The sequence below is a fragment of the Rattus rattus genome, chromosome 5 (genome assembly GCF_011064425.1).
Source record: "Rattus rattus isolate New Zealand chromosome 5, Rrattus_CSIRO_v1, whole genome shotgun sequence".
NCBI classification, from domain to species: Eukaryota; Metazoa; Chordata; class Mammalia; order Rodentia; family Muridae; genus Rattus; species Rattus rattus.
This window is the reverse complement of record NC_046158.1, coordinates 59,323,209-59,338,449: the sequence shown is the minus strand read 5'-3', so window position 1 is coordinate 59,338,449 and position 15,241 is coordinate 59,323,209. Positions and strand designations below refer to the sequence as shown.

Sequence of the window (15,241 nt, the reverse complement as noted above, 5' to 3'; positions counted from 1 at the left end):
GATGCTGACTATAAAATAGAAACAAAAAGCAACTTCTGGTTAAACTGGCAGTCAGCATGGAGAAGAATGCAAATCTATCCATTCTTGTCATCCTGTACAAAATTCAAGTCCAAGTGGATTAAGAACCTCGAAACAAAATGAGATACACTCAAATTAATAGAAGAAAAAGTGAGGAAGAGCCTCCAATACTTGGGCACAGGGGAACATTCCTGAACAGAACACCAGTGGGTTATGCTCTAAGATCAAGAATCTATAAATGAGACTTCTTAAAATTGCAAAGCTTCTGTAAGGCAAAGGATACTGTCATTAGGATAAAATTGCAATCAACAGATTGGGAAAAGATCTTTATCAATCCTATAACTGATAGAGGGCTAATATCTAAAATATACAAAAAAACTCAAGAAGTTGACTCAAAAGAATCAAATTACTCTACTAAAAAATGGGTACAGAGCTAAACAAAGATTTCTCAACTGAGTAATATTGAATGGCCTAGAAGCGCCTAAAGAAGTGGTCAACATCCTTAGTCATCAGGGAAATGCAAATCAAAACAACCCTGAGATTCCACCTCATACCAGTCAAAATGGTTAAGATCAAAAACAAAAGTGACAACAGATGTTGGCGAGGATGTGGAGAAAGAGGAACACTCCTTCATTGTTGGTAGGATTGCAAGCTGGTACAATCACTCTGGAAATCAGTCTCAAACTTCCTCAGAAAATTGGACATAGTATTACCTGAGGACCCAGCTATAACCCTTCTGGGCAAATAACCAAAAGATGCTCCAACATATAACAAAGACACATACTCCACTATGTTCATGCCAGCCTTATTTATAATAGTTAGAAGCTAGAAAGAACCCAGATGTCATTCGGTGGAGTAATGGATACAGAAAATGTGGTACTTTTACACAATGGAGTACTAGTTGGCAAATAAAAGAAATGACTTCATGAAATTCATAGGCAAATGGAATGAACTAGGAAATATCATCCTGAGTGAGGTAACCCAATCATAAAAAAACACATGGTATGCACTCACTGATAAGTGGATATTAGCCCAAAAGCTTGGATTACCCAAAATACAATCCACAGACCACATGAAGCTCAAGAAGAAAGACAACCAAGGTATAGATGCTTCAGTCTCTCTTAGAAATGGGAACAAATATATTTATAGGAGGAAATACAGAGACAAACTTTGGAGTAGAGACTGAAGTAAAGGCCATCAGAGCCTGCCCCACATGGGGATCCAGCCCATATACATATAGCCATCAAACCCAGACAATATTGCTGAAGCCAAGAAGTACATACTAACAGGACTCTGATATAGCTGTCTCCTGAGAGGCTCTTCCAGAGCATGACAAGTACAGAGGTGGACCCTTGCAGCCAAAAATTGAACTGAGAATGGACTCCCCATTGGAAGACTTTTAGAAAGGATTGAAGGAGATGAAGGGGTTTGTAACACAGTAAGAACAATATCAAACACCCCTACCTCCCAGGGTCTAAACAACCATCCAAAGAGTACACATGGACAGACCGATGGCTCCAGTTGCATATGTAGCAGAGCATGGCCTTGTTGGGTACCAATGGGAGGAGAAGCCCTTGGTCCTGCCAAGGTCTCATTGGGTAGGGGAATGTCAACCTGGGAGGTGGGAAAGGGTGGGTGGATGGCTTGGGGAACATCCTCATAGAAGAAGGGGGAGGGAGGATGGGATAGGGGATTATGGACAGGAAACCGGGAAGGGGAATAACATTTGAAATATAAATAAATAACAAAATATACAATAAAACAATTTGAGCACAATAAAAAATGCATCAGAGTTCATTGATAGACAGAATGAACTGTGAATTTAAATACAGAATATGTGAAAATACGGGAAATGAAATGATCTTGAATCAATGGAAGTAGGAAAAAACCAAGAAGATATAGGATGTAACAAAAGCATGTCTAAGAGGAAAACTCAGAAATAAATGTGTATATCAAAACTGAGAATGGGTTTGGTGAGATGGCTCAATGGATTAATGCTTGCTGATTTGAATTCAATCCCTAGGAAAGGTAAGACACAGAGACTGAGCTCCTGCAACTTGTCCTCTCACCTCCTGCATGCTGTTTTTAGCTCATGCATTCAGGTACATACATATTTATACATTTTATTAAGAATCACTAAAATACAATACTATCTTTAGAGAAGATGAGGAAAACAGGCAAAATACATCATAAAATAAACACTACAAAGCACTATAAACAACAGATAAAAGAAACAAACATAAAACAGAAATAGTGACAAAGAAAAGAATTTATAAGATATATTAAACAAAAATTTTGTGAGTTTTGGAAATACATTGTTTAAATTGTCATGCCTCTATTTAAACAAAGAAAAAGGAAATTGTAACTTGAAATAAATAGACTGAGAAATAGAAGAGACGGTGTCATTGCTATGAGACACAGAAATGACCCGAGAAAAGAGACAACTACTTGTCAAAGAAAGAAAGAGAACTGCAGATCAATTTCCCTTACCAATATTAATGCAAAAATACTCAATATAATTCTTGCAAACCAAATCCAAGAACACATCAAAACAATCATCCATCATGATCAAGTAGGCTTCATCCCAGGGATGCAGGGACAGTTCAATATAAGAATATCTATCAACATAAAACATTATATAAACAAACTCAAGGAAAAAAATCACATAAACATCTTATTAGATGCTGAGTAAGCATTTGCCAAAATTCAAGACCCCTTCTTAATACAAGTCTTGGAAATATTAGGAATTCAAGGCACATACCTAAACATAGTAAAAGCAATATACAGCAAATCTGTAACCAACATCAAATTAAATTGAAACGAACTTGAAGGAATTCTACTAAAATCAGGGACTAGACAAGGCTGTCTACTCTCTTGCTAACTGTTCAGTACATTACTGGAAGTCCTTGCCAGAACAATTAGACAACAAAAGGAGGTCAAAGAGATAATGTGGGCAGAAGTAGTTGTCTCCCCTGAGTTCTCAGGATTGTCTGCACTTCTGAGAGTCCAGCTCTCTCTCCCACCAAATTGACCCCATTCTTATCTCTTTGTACAAACCTCAAGTACAAGTGGATCAAAGACTTCCACATGAAACCAGATACACTGAAATTAATAGAAGAAAAGGTGGAGAAGAGCCTTGAACATGTAGGCACAGGGGAAATTTTCCTGAACAGAACACCTGTCTAAGAGCAGGTCTAAGAGCAACAATAGAGAAATGAGACCTCATAAAATTGTAAATTTTCTGCAATGCAAAGGACATTGTCATCAGGACAAAATGGCAACCCACAGATTGGGAAAAGATCCTTAGCAATCCTATGTCTGATAGAGGGCTAGTATCCAATATTAACAAAGAACTCTAAAAGTTAGACTCTAGAGAAACAAATAATCCTATTAAAAATGGGGTACAGAGCTAAACAAAGAATTCTCAACTGGGGAATATAAAGTGGCTGAGAAGCAGCTAAACAAATGTTCAACATCCTTAGACATCAGGGAAGTGCAAATCAAAACAACCCTGAGATTTCACCTCTCACCAGTCAGAATGGCTAAAATAAGTACTCATGTGGCGAGGATGTGGAGAAATAGGAACACTCCTCCATTATTGGTGGGAATGCAAGCTGGTACAACCACTCTGGAAATCAATCTGGCAGTTCCTCAGAAAACTGGAAATAATACTACCTGAGAACTCAGCTACATCACTCCTGGGCATATACCCAAAAGATGCTCCAACATAAACAAGGACACATGCTCCACTATGTTCATAGCAGCCTTATTTATAATAACCAGTAGTTTGAAAGAACCCAGATATTTTTTAAGAAAGGAATGGATACAGAAAATATACATTTACACAATGGGGTACTACTCAGCTATTAAAAACAATGACTTCATAAAATTCATAGTCAAATGAATGGAACTAGAAAATAATCATCCTGAGTGAGGTAACCCAATCACAAAAGAACACCCATGATATGCACTCACTGATAAGTAGATATTAACCCAAAGTTATCTTAAGAATACCCAATATACAATTTACAGACCACACGAAGTCAAGAAGAAGAAAGACCAAAATGTGGATGCTTCAGTCTTTCTTAGAAGGGGGAACAAAATACTCACAGAAGAAATATGGAGAAAAGAGTGGAGTAGAGTCCGAAGAAAAGGCCACCCATAGACTTACACACATGGGCATCCAACCCACATGCAGTCACCAAAACCCAATCACTACTGATGATGCCAAGAGGTGCATGCTGACAGGAGCGTGATATAGCTGTCTCCTGAGAGGCTTTTCCAGAGCCTAACAAATTTAGAGGCAGATGCTCGCAGTTAACCATTGAACTGAGAACAGGATCCCCAGTGGAGGAGTTAGCAAAGGTCTGAGGAAGCTGAGGGGGTTTGCAACCCCATAAGAAGAACAATAATATCAACCAGCCATAATCCCCAGAGCTCCCAGGGATTAATCACCAACCAAAGTGTATATGTAGTAAAGTACATATAGTACTTAAAGTACATATAGTACATATAGTACATATAGTACATATAGTACATAAAGTATATGCCATATATGTAGCAGAGAATGACCTTATTGAGTATCGATGGATGGAGAGGCCCTTGTTCCTGTGAAGGCTTGATGCCGCAGTATAGGGAAGTGCCAGGGTGGAGAGGTGGGAGGGATTAAGTAGGTGGGTGAGGAGCACTGTCCTAGAGCTATGGTTGGGGAATGTGATAGAGGGTTTCTGGAGGAGAAACCAATAAGGGGGATAATATTTGAAATGTAGATAAAGAAATATCCAAAAATTGAAAAATAATTAAATAAAAATGTAACGTGAAAAATTAAATAAATGGTAATAATCCAAGAATCCCAGTAGAGAGGAGGACTGAAAAACTCCAAACAAATATAAACTATCTAAAATGGCTAAGGAAGTAATAAAGACAGAATGTTCAAATAATGATTAAATTGACAGTCACCGATTAAGAGTCTTGTGCTAAAGGTAAGAGCAGGCACTGATAATTTTTGCTAAATTCTATAAACAATCTGACAATTTCTTAAAAATGCCTGGAGGAGAAGGAATATTTGATTTTCGAAGCCAGGATTATTATTATTTTGATTTCAGTGCTAGACAAACACACTGGAAGAAAGTAAAATAGCAATCCAATATCCCTCATGAACACGAGAGTAAAATGTCTCCACAGAATATTAGCAAACTAAACCCAAAACTACCTCCCAAGGATCATTTTGTTTTAGTAGCTGATATTTCTATGCTTTATAGATATTTACAAATGTAAATTTGTGTCATCCCTGTCAATCAGATAGTGGTTAAAATATTATAGGAGTTTCCACTTTTATTTTATTTAAATTAAGTACTGATCTATGAAATGTGATCTCTACCTTGCTCTGTTAGCGCAGTTAGGAACCTGAGTCTAGACAGGTCATGGGCCCTAGAAGGAGCATTACAATTATATTACTAATATAGTAGTATATCTGAATATCACTGATTACCTATCAGTGGACCTTATTTCTGCAGTACATGATAAGTAACGTAGAGACCCACAACTGGAGAATGAGAGTATTTGGGACACTCAACCTTAAATACAATCTATGTATCACATCCTCCTATCAGGGATCAGAGATTTATGCAAATGAGGAGATAGAAAGATTATAAGAGCATGAAGTTATGGACGACTTCAAGAAAACAGCGTTTTCCAGACACATCAAGGCAGGAGCACGTAAGAGCTCACAGAGCCTTTGACAGCATCCACAAGACCTGTGCATGTTCAAGCCATATAAAAATCCCATTATGGAGAAAGGGAAGAGGACACGAATCCTTACTCTTTGTCACAAGGCTATCTCCATAGATACTCACTGGCAAAGGAAAAATAAGTCTTCTCCAGTGGAAAATCTGTTGTTATTTTATTGAGAGATGCTCAGAAGCAGCTGATCAATAAACTCATTACCATTTCTGTGTACTTTCGGTTGTGATTTTGTTATTGCTGCTGCTGCTATTGTTATTTTTATTGTTTCCTATATGTTATGAGATTTGTTTGTGGTTTTGTGGGTGTGGAGTTTTATGTGTATTTTTTGTTCTTATGTTTTTGTAGTTTCTCTACCTGTTTGTTGTTTTTATTATTTTCCGTCTTGATTTTTACAAACATCATTGTGTTTGTCATTTATTCTCCTTCAAATGTTCTTAAGCCAGATGTTCACCTGAAACATTTATTTACCTGTGCACATTTCTGCAAAATTCCCATTGACTTTATGAGATCCTCTTTACCATGCTTCTAGAAAAAAATGATTTTTTATTCTTTATCTTTATATCTCTTCTATCTTTTATTTTAATATAACTAGAATATTCATTTAGGAAGGAAATTGATGCGATATATCTTTGCAAAACTACCTTAACTACAACAAATTGTGTGTGCGTGTGTGCATGTGTGTGTGTGTGTGTGTGTGTGTTCTTTGCCTCTACTTCCTATAAAGTAACTATAGAAATCCTTAGGATCTTCAGAGTAATAAGACTATCATTAATATGGCAAGTAAATAGTGATGACTTATGATGCATAGATAGATTTAAGATAAAGACTGCAATATGGAAAGTATGAGCAGTGATCCAAGGTGTAACTTGTACCCCTCTTCCTGAATCCCTGGACAGGTTTGAGTGGATAAAGTTTGAGCCTTTTATCAGTGATAGATGTTCTTATTTATGGCTTGCCAAGTTCAAAGCACTTCTGTATGACGCACATATCAGGGAGTGGTAGGTATCAAAGGCCCACAAGGATGCAGAATTCCTTGGCATCGCCTCTGAATCTGTTCTGTGATCTGTCTTATATGGCTGTCCTGGAATTACATTTTTACAAAAATCCATAAATATAAATATACTTTTCTCTTGATTTCTTCAAGCCATTCTAGGAAATTATCAAACCTGTGGATCAGGGCTTGGAAAAATCATGAAATTAAACTGGCAACTTCAAACAAGCATGGTTTTGCAGACAGAGGTTTAGCCAAGAGAGTCTGAAATTAAGTCAGATAATTATTTACATAATTAAATGAAATTGAATGGCACATAGTTGGAATCCAAAGAGTTGTAGGTTTAATTCTTATGAGAAAAATGTCATACATTTGATGTAGGAAATATTGTAGCAGAAACATGTCCTAGCAGCTCTGTTTTATTCTTTATTTGATTCAAATAGTTTCTCTATATGGCAAAGGAATATCCATTTAAAGATGAAAGAGGGCTAACTATTGTCATCCATAAATGCCAGGGTACTGTCAAAGTCCAGACTCTACTATCTAAAAAAAGAAAGTCATATATCACACGATGCTTTTGAAGACCAGAGAGGGACAGGTAAAGACCAAGTCTAAATACCAAATTTTTATCAAAAGTCATAGATTCATGGAACAGGATATACCAAAATTAGTTTTAAACAAATAAAAATTAAGATGGCACAAAAATAGGATTCCATCTCTACCTTCCTTACAGATAAAAGCAGAGAATGATCTTTGAAAAAGTTGATATCGAGTATTGTGTTTTTAAGAAGTCCTCTGTTGAGATTATGGCTAATAGTAATTAATGAACACTGATGGTCAATTTTTTTAACATTTTATTTATTTATTTTTATTGGATATTTTATGTATTTACATTTCAAATGTTATCCCCTTTCCCAGTTCCCCTTCCCATCACCCCTCCCCCTGATTCTATGATGATGCCCCCGCTCCCACCCATCCATTCCCAACTCAACATGCTGGAATTCCCCTATACTGGGGAAATGGGCCACCACAGGACACTATTCAAAATAGTAGGCAAGTAAAGCATTTTCCAAGGGTTCTTCTTTGTGGGAAATCCTTCATGAACTCATCATAAGAGGTTTTCAATTTTAAAAATATTTTATTCATTTCATATTGTATGTGTATGAGTGTTTATGTATCTTGTACATGTAGAAGTAAGAAAAAGGTGGCAACAGATACCCTGAGAATGAAGGATAGATGTTGGTGAACTGCCACATGGGTGTTAGGATTCAAACCCATGTCCCCTGCAAGAGGAACATATGCTCTTAACCACTGATCCAACTCTCTAGCCCATCATGAAATATCAACTAGTAGCAACTACATTCTTATTACTACTCAGATAATTTCAACTATTAGATAAATAACATATTTTCTTCCTCATAATTTTTCTCACTTCAAAGGACTATGGCCTTCCTTGCATGCTCTTTAAACATATAGTATCATATAACTCACTTGAATATATTCTTCATCTACATGATTCCCCCATAATGGTGTTTGCCCTTTTGAAACATCATTTACTATTAAAGCTTGGATCCACTAGTTTAAACCTATCATTATTACAATTTAGGTAAGACCAAAGGATATTAGCTTTACTTTCTGTGTTTGGAAATATATTTTAGGAACTCCCTGTTATTAATATCATTCACCAGTCTCCACCACCCTGTGGTAAGGATAGATATATCTCAGCTTTCAAGGTAAAGAGAAGCAATTACATCAGATTTTCCAAAGCTCAATGCTTTCTGAGTTGTATTAAATTTCTAGCTCATATATATGATCTCTCTCTCTCTCTCTCTCTCTCTCTATATATATATATATATATATGTATATGTAAAAACAATCATACATAGATTTTCACAAAAGAAAATTCTATATAAATAGATTCCAAAGAGCCCAACTCTAGCATATGAGAGATAGTAATTGAGGGTAATTGTTTCACTTGAGAATTCTCCTAAATTTACAAGCAGTAGTCATTTTCTCTGAAAGTTAGAAGAAAAGCATGTAATGATCTAGTGCTTATTTGTGTCTTTCTCAGCTGTAGCAGCAGTCTAGGATAAGATAGTACCATTTCTTAGCAAATTGTTTCATTTGTGAACTTAGCTTCAGTTACTCTGAGAATAGAAGCTGAGACAATGCAGTTTAAGTGGCTTATTTTAGCCACGTGAGTTTATATAGCTCTTCCCGGATCTCAAGAAACCCTGAACAATCCTGTCAAGTGTAAAATGCTGACAAGGACTCTGGATTTTGTTCTGACTTAAGGAGAGCTTGACAGCCATCATCTAACCAAAACTCATAACATTCTTTTTTTTTTCTCCCTTCGAATTACTAGAGAACAGAATTACCAAATCACAGGACTGGATATCAATTAAAACTTTGAGAAGAGAAACAGAGAGGTGCTGCAAATAGTTTTACCTTGATCAGAAATCTCTAGAGTCAAATTGGGGCTTTCCAATATTAATTTGAAAAAAAAAAACAACAAACATAATCTGGTAGTATAACCTATCACTGTATGAGACAGAAAGTCTTTTTTTTAAAATTGGTTATTTTCTTATTTACATTTCAAATGTTATTCCCTTTCCCGGTTTCCCTTCCATAAGCCCTCTATTCTATTCCCCTCCCCTTCTTCTCAAATAGGGTTCCTTCTCCCCAACCACCTCCCTCCCTGCCTTCCCACCCTGACATTCCCCTACACTGGGGCAGGACCAAGGGCTTCTCCTCCCATTGGTGTCCAAGGCTATCCTCTGCTACATATGCACCTGGAACTATGGGTCTGTCCATATGTAGTATTTGGGTAGTGGTTTAGTCCCTGGAGCTCTGGTTGGTGGATATTGTTCTTATGGGGTTCAAGCCCCTGCAGCTCCTTCAATCCTTTCTCCAATTCCTCCAATGGTGACCCCATTCTCGGTTCAATGGTTTGCTGCTAGCATTCCCTTTGAGACAGAAACTCTTACTACTAAGGTATTTTTGATTTTCTGAGCTTTTCTTTCATAAATCCTATTCTCATAAAGAATCTACAAGCAGGAAGTTAATATCCTGAAAAGGTACAAGAAAGATTACATTCTTGTTCATAATTAATTTACTTTCCTGTGATAAAAGTTTCCTCTCATGTTAAACAGAATTTTTCATGGCTCAATCCAACTATCTATTGCCAACCAGGAGACTGAAAGTTTTTCAGACCCGTGCCTTCTAACCTATGTTGGGAAGGTATGACAACGGGGCTAAGAGCTTTAAAATATACTGAGAACTTCATAGTTAAAATTTGGGCTTGTATCTGGGAAAGAAAGGAACAAAGATAACATGCATGAAGAAAAACACTCAATTATTTAGTAAATATTAGGCATAGATATAGGAAAATACCAAGAGTTAATATTAATACAAGGATGGAATACTTCTCTCTATTCTGAACTTTCCACTCAGGCAATTGGGCTCCCACGTGTTATGTTCTTCAGTTTTAGCTGCAGATGTCACATGAGTCCAAAGAAGAATTAATGAGAGAATAAAAAGGTCAAATGGATCCCAAACCAAAAACACTATAAACAAAAATCGGCTTCAGAAAATACTAAGAATAGCTCAATATATACATTGTATATATGAATAACATATCAAGATTTTAAGAAAAGAGTGATATATATATATATATATATATATACACACAGAGAGAGAGAGAGAGAGAGAGAGAGAGAGAGACAGAGACAGAGACAGAGACAGAGAGAAAGAGTAATGAGTGCAAGCACACAGTCCTGCATCATATAAGAAATAAGTACTATAAACATATTAGTAATATCATGGAGGAAATTTAAAATATATACATATTAATTTAAAAGAAAATGCAAGGTACTTTGTAAGAATAATTGGAGTAGATAATAAGAAAATCAAGTAAAAAGAAAATGAATTGGCTGGACTGTGTTGGCACACACCTTTGATTCCAGCACTCAGGAGGCATATGCAGGCAGTTCTCTGTGAGTTTGAGGTCAGCCTGGTCTACAGAGCAAGTTCCAGGACAGCCAGGGCTACAAAGAGAAACCCCATCCTGACAAACCAACTAACCAACCAACCAACCAACCAAACAAACCCATAATCAAAACCAAACAACAAACATAAATGAACTGAATTAAAAATCTTTATAAAGACCATATTATTCCTAACAGTGTAATAACTAACTGTACAGATGTATATAAGTAGATTCTTACCAAACTAACACTAAGGAGGGAAAGAAGGAACAAATAAGGAAACTAATACACAGAAGATTGCACTAGAAATTGTGTGCAATATAAAAGGGAAAGACAGAGAGAATGGAACAGAAAAAATATGTGGACTAATAATATATGATAATTTTGTTGAATTAATAACCTTAAACCAAACTATAGATTCAAGAATCCCAGGCAAAAACAAATTATAAATAAAAAAAGCAAGTGTATAGATAGGTTATATCCAAGCAACAGAAACAAAGATTAAAATTTGCATGTAAATTTTAGATAATAAAGTAGTAACTTTCATTAGCCACCATGCCAATAGGAAGAGTGAATTGGAAGATTTAAAGAAGACTGCTGACAGGTAGCAGTCTTTTGTATCTCCAAGAATATTAATGAACACATCAGGACTCTCAGTTCAGAAAGAAGTGAGATACATATATCAGGTCTCTAATGTCAAAAAGAAGTGAGACGCATGTTGACCAAGCAAGGTGCTACACTAAAGGACAAATAGTGGAAAGTCAGACAAATTATAGAAATATTGAATGTTAGATTTACAAAGGAACAATAAACTTCATTTAGAGCAATGAAGAAAGCTATGAGGAAGAAGAAAAAATCCCTTATTCCCCATGGTTTGAACACAAAATCAAATGAGAAAGAAATGATATAGATTTCAAACAACCCAATGTTTTAGATGGTATGTTAGGAGGTTAGATTAAGGCAGATGATGAAAATGTACTTGATTTCTAAGAGGCAGAGGACATGAAGCTGACTGATAAGGTTAACTATGCAGAGCAAACCAGTTTTAGTTGACAAAGGGACAAGTCAATTGTAGAAGATGAGTGATTAGTAGTTACCAAAGTGGATCAATTAAATATTCTAATTATCTTCTTTAAAAGAGACTATGACATAGGAACCACAATGATCAACATTTGAAATGATTTAATTTTAACTTTAATGAATTTTGAAAAATTTAGATGTTAGTTTATATTTTATTTAATTGCAATGTTATCTTTTAAACTAGCACTCATGGTTTTCAAAATATTAAAAAATTTGAGAGATTTAAAGTATCATGTTTGATAGATGAAAGTTAGGATTTGTCACTTTCAACATAAAAAAATTAAATTGTTAATGCAATGAATATAAATTTTCAAAATGAATGTATCCTGAAATATGTTAAACCCATGCAGTGAAGATATTTTTATTCTCAAGAAAAAGTAAAGCAGCCTCTTTACAATTGTCTGGCAGGCCAGTGGCTCCATTAAGCAAGGAGTATTTGAATATCAAAATTATATTCTAAATAATTTGTGATTGGTTGAGGATTATATATATATATATATATATATATATATATATATATATATATATAATCACCCCAATAGTCTTTGGGGGAAAGGACACTAAGAGAAAAGAATAATGAATAAAACACATATTAGAAAAATGTGGTTACATGAAAATAGAAGAGGAAAACACCCAATATTCTGTGTGTGTGTGTGTGTGTGTGTGTGTGTGTGTGTGTGTGAGAGAGAGAGAGAGAGAGAGAGAGAGAGAGAGAGAGAGAGAGAGAGAGGTTATATCGTGCTCTACTACTGAGCTAAATCTCAAAGTAACTAATATAGACATAAAAGAGAACAGTGAAAGGAATCACAGAATAATAAATTTCCTCCACAGCTGCATTTCTTGGCTGCAAAGGAAAATTACCTTGCTGTGAAAAAAATAAGGTAAAATAATAGTCCTCAAACCTTTTAACTTTATGTATCTTCTGAAATATTTTCTCAAAACATAGTGTGACCCTGTAGGCAGATACCACTGAGACCCCAAATGACTTACACAGATTACCACACAGTCACAGCTTCCGTAATAAGAGGAATAATAAATGGAAGCCTGCTGTTCTTCCCATTAGTCCCAGCAGGCCTTGTCCCTATGGCTAATTCTACTTTGTCTTGAATTCTCAATGGGATGATAGTCTATGTATCTGATACATTGTTAGCACAGCAGGAGGACACCATTTGGAAATGATCATATGTTTCAGATATATATAAATAAAGGAATATTTTGTTTTAGAAAATATACCTATAACTTGTTAAACAAAACTTTGAACTAAAGTTTGAGTGGAAAAGACAAATGAAGAAAGACATTATAGAACCTAGGAGGAATACAATGACCTCCATTCTGTGTAATATAAAAACAGGATAAGAAAGAGAAGAATACCCAAACGGTTGAGTCTAGTATTTGCTGACACATGCTGAGCTACTCACTGAACCCCTTTTTGTGCATAAATTATGTATCAGGTAATAGGAGATTAACATCCTATAGGCTGCTAAGTATTCGAGTATATCATTAGCAAATACTCATTTGCATTTAAAAAGCAATCAAAATAAAAGAACTTTTGTTCAAACATTAAACTTAATTAAAATACATTATTATTATGCTTTTAGTTGTGGATGATTTAAATGTGCAACAACTGGTCAGACTACTTAAAAGAGTTGCATTGCGAATGCTACATTTATATTTATAGGATTATTCACATAGGGCGTTGAAGATATTGTAAGCCTCATAAAAAGGACCATCATGATCTAACTTCTAAAGGTTGTTCAAGATTAACTCATGAATCTAAGGCAACATAAAACACAGTGACTGAAAAATAGAAATTTATATTAAAAAGAAAACATTTATGAAATTTACTATAATTAAATTTTAATCAATGTATAGTAGGAAAGCATAATTTTGAAATTCTGTTCATAAACAGTGCTTTCTCAGCAGATAGGCAACATTGATAGCATGTCTGAAATGAAGCAAAAGTATCTTCCACTACTATGTTTTCCTTGCTATTCCAACAAAATTCAAGCATGAGACAAAGCAATTACTTTTCCTGATGCTGACATAGTTCACATTTCTATGGATTATGTACAGAATACATATAAGGTATTTGCAGATGGAGAAAATATCATGGTATCCACTCCTTGACAAAGAGTTGTAAGCAAGTATGGACTTCTGAGAGAGAATTACCCATCCCCAGGAATGAATCCTTTAATTGACGACCCATGTCAAACAATCAACTTAATATTAAAGCAGTTTAATATTAATATTAAACACTGATTAAACAGACCCAGTCATACACACACACACACACACACACACGCGCGCGCGCATGCACACACAGAGGCACCTATATGTGTTGCATGTTTAAACACATTTATAACTGTAAAAATTTAAGGAAAAGTGGGCATGAATTTGAGAGTTAGCAAGATATGGACCATGGAAGGGGCTGGAAGTGGGCATGATCTGGAATATATATGTATGTATATGAATATATATGTATGCATGTATATATATATATATATATATAACAAAAATTTAGAACATGTATAAGGATAATGCAACAACAATAACAAAGAAAATTGAAATGAAACAAAAAATCCAGAAAATAAGGTGGCATCCACTGAGATGATTAGAAAGATACATGTCGATCATTTGATAATTGCTTATCTTTCATGTTGGTTGTACTGACAACCAGTCTTTTAGTTTTTGTTTTAACCAACAATAACACTTTGCACTTATGCTTGCACTGAATAAGTCATATTATAAAATAGAAATAAAAGTCTAATCTTAAGTTTAGATACCACAACTTTGATCCATAGACATTGCTCTAGAACGAATATGTTATGGACATCAACATATATGCCTATATATTTTAGGGAATGGAGTTTCGTTACATGTATACATGCCAGTAAGTGGTTGTGTATCATCATTTCTATAGCTTCTGTCTACTTCATTGCATTAAGAGAAAATACCATATTTAAAAGCAAAAAATGATTGTGTTCATATTATAAAAATTATATAATATTGTGGAATTCTATGTAAAGTCACACATTCTCAGATTTGCAAATATTATTTTAAACTAAATTATATTCCTCACATCAAATATTAGCACAGAGCTGAAAAGTCTATTTCTTTTTCAATAGCATAACTCAGTGCTGACTCACAGCTGTTACACAAAACGGAAGAGCCAAGAATAGATTGACCTGCCTTTCAACAAAGATCATAGCTCAGAATAACTTTAGCTGGACTAAAGGAGAAAGAGTGCCTAGAATTAAATATGTACCTAAAAAATAGAGAGTTGCTGCTAATATTCTATGTCAAGAATATGTCTGAACAATATACTTTTTTAAACTAACATACTTAAAGTCAGCATATAAGAGTTTTTTAAAAACTACAGTGTGAAAGTTGGAAAATTTTGAGCTATCTTTCCATTTTCAAT

The 15,241-nt window shown here is 35.0% G+C and overlaps 1 protein-coding gene across 1 annotated transcript in view; it reads right to left on the bottom strand.

Annotated features, from left to right (window-relative positions):
* Znf804a (zinc finger protein 804A) overlaps positions 1-15,241 on the bottom strand; it is a 220,117-nt gene that overhangs the window by 31,060 nt on the left and 173,816 nt on the right. The gene's annotated exons all lie outside the window — the stretch shown is intronic.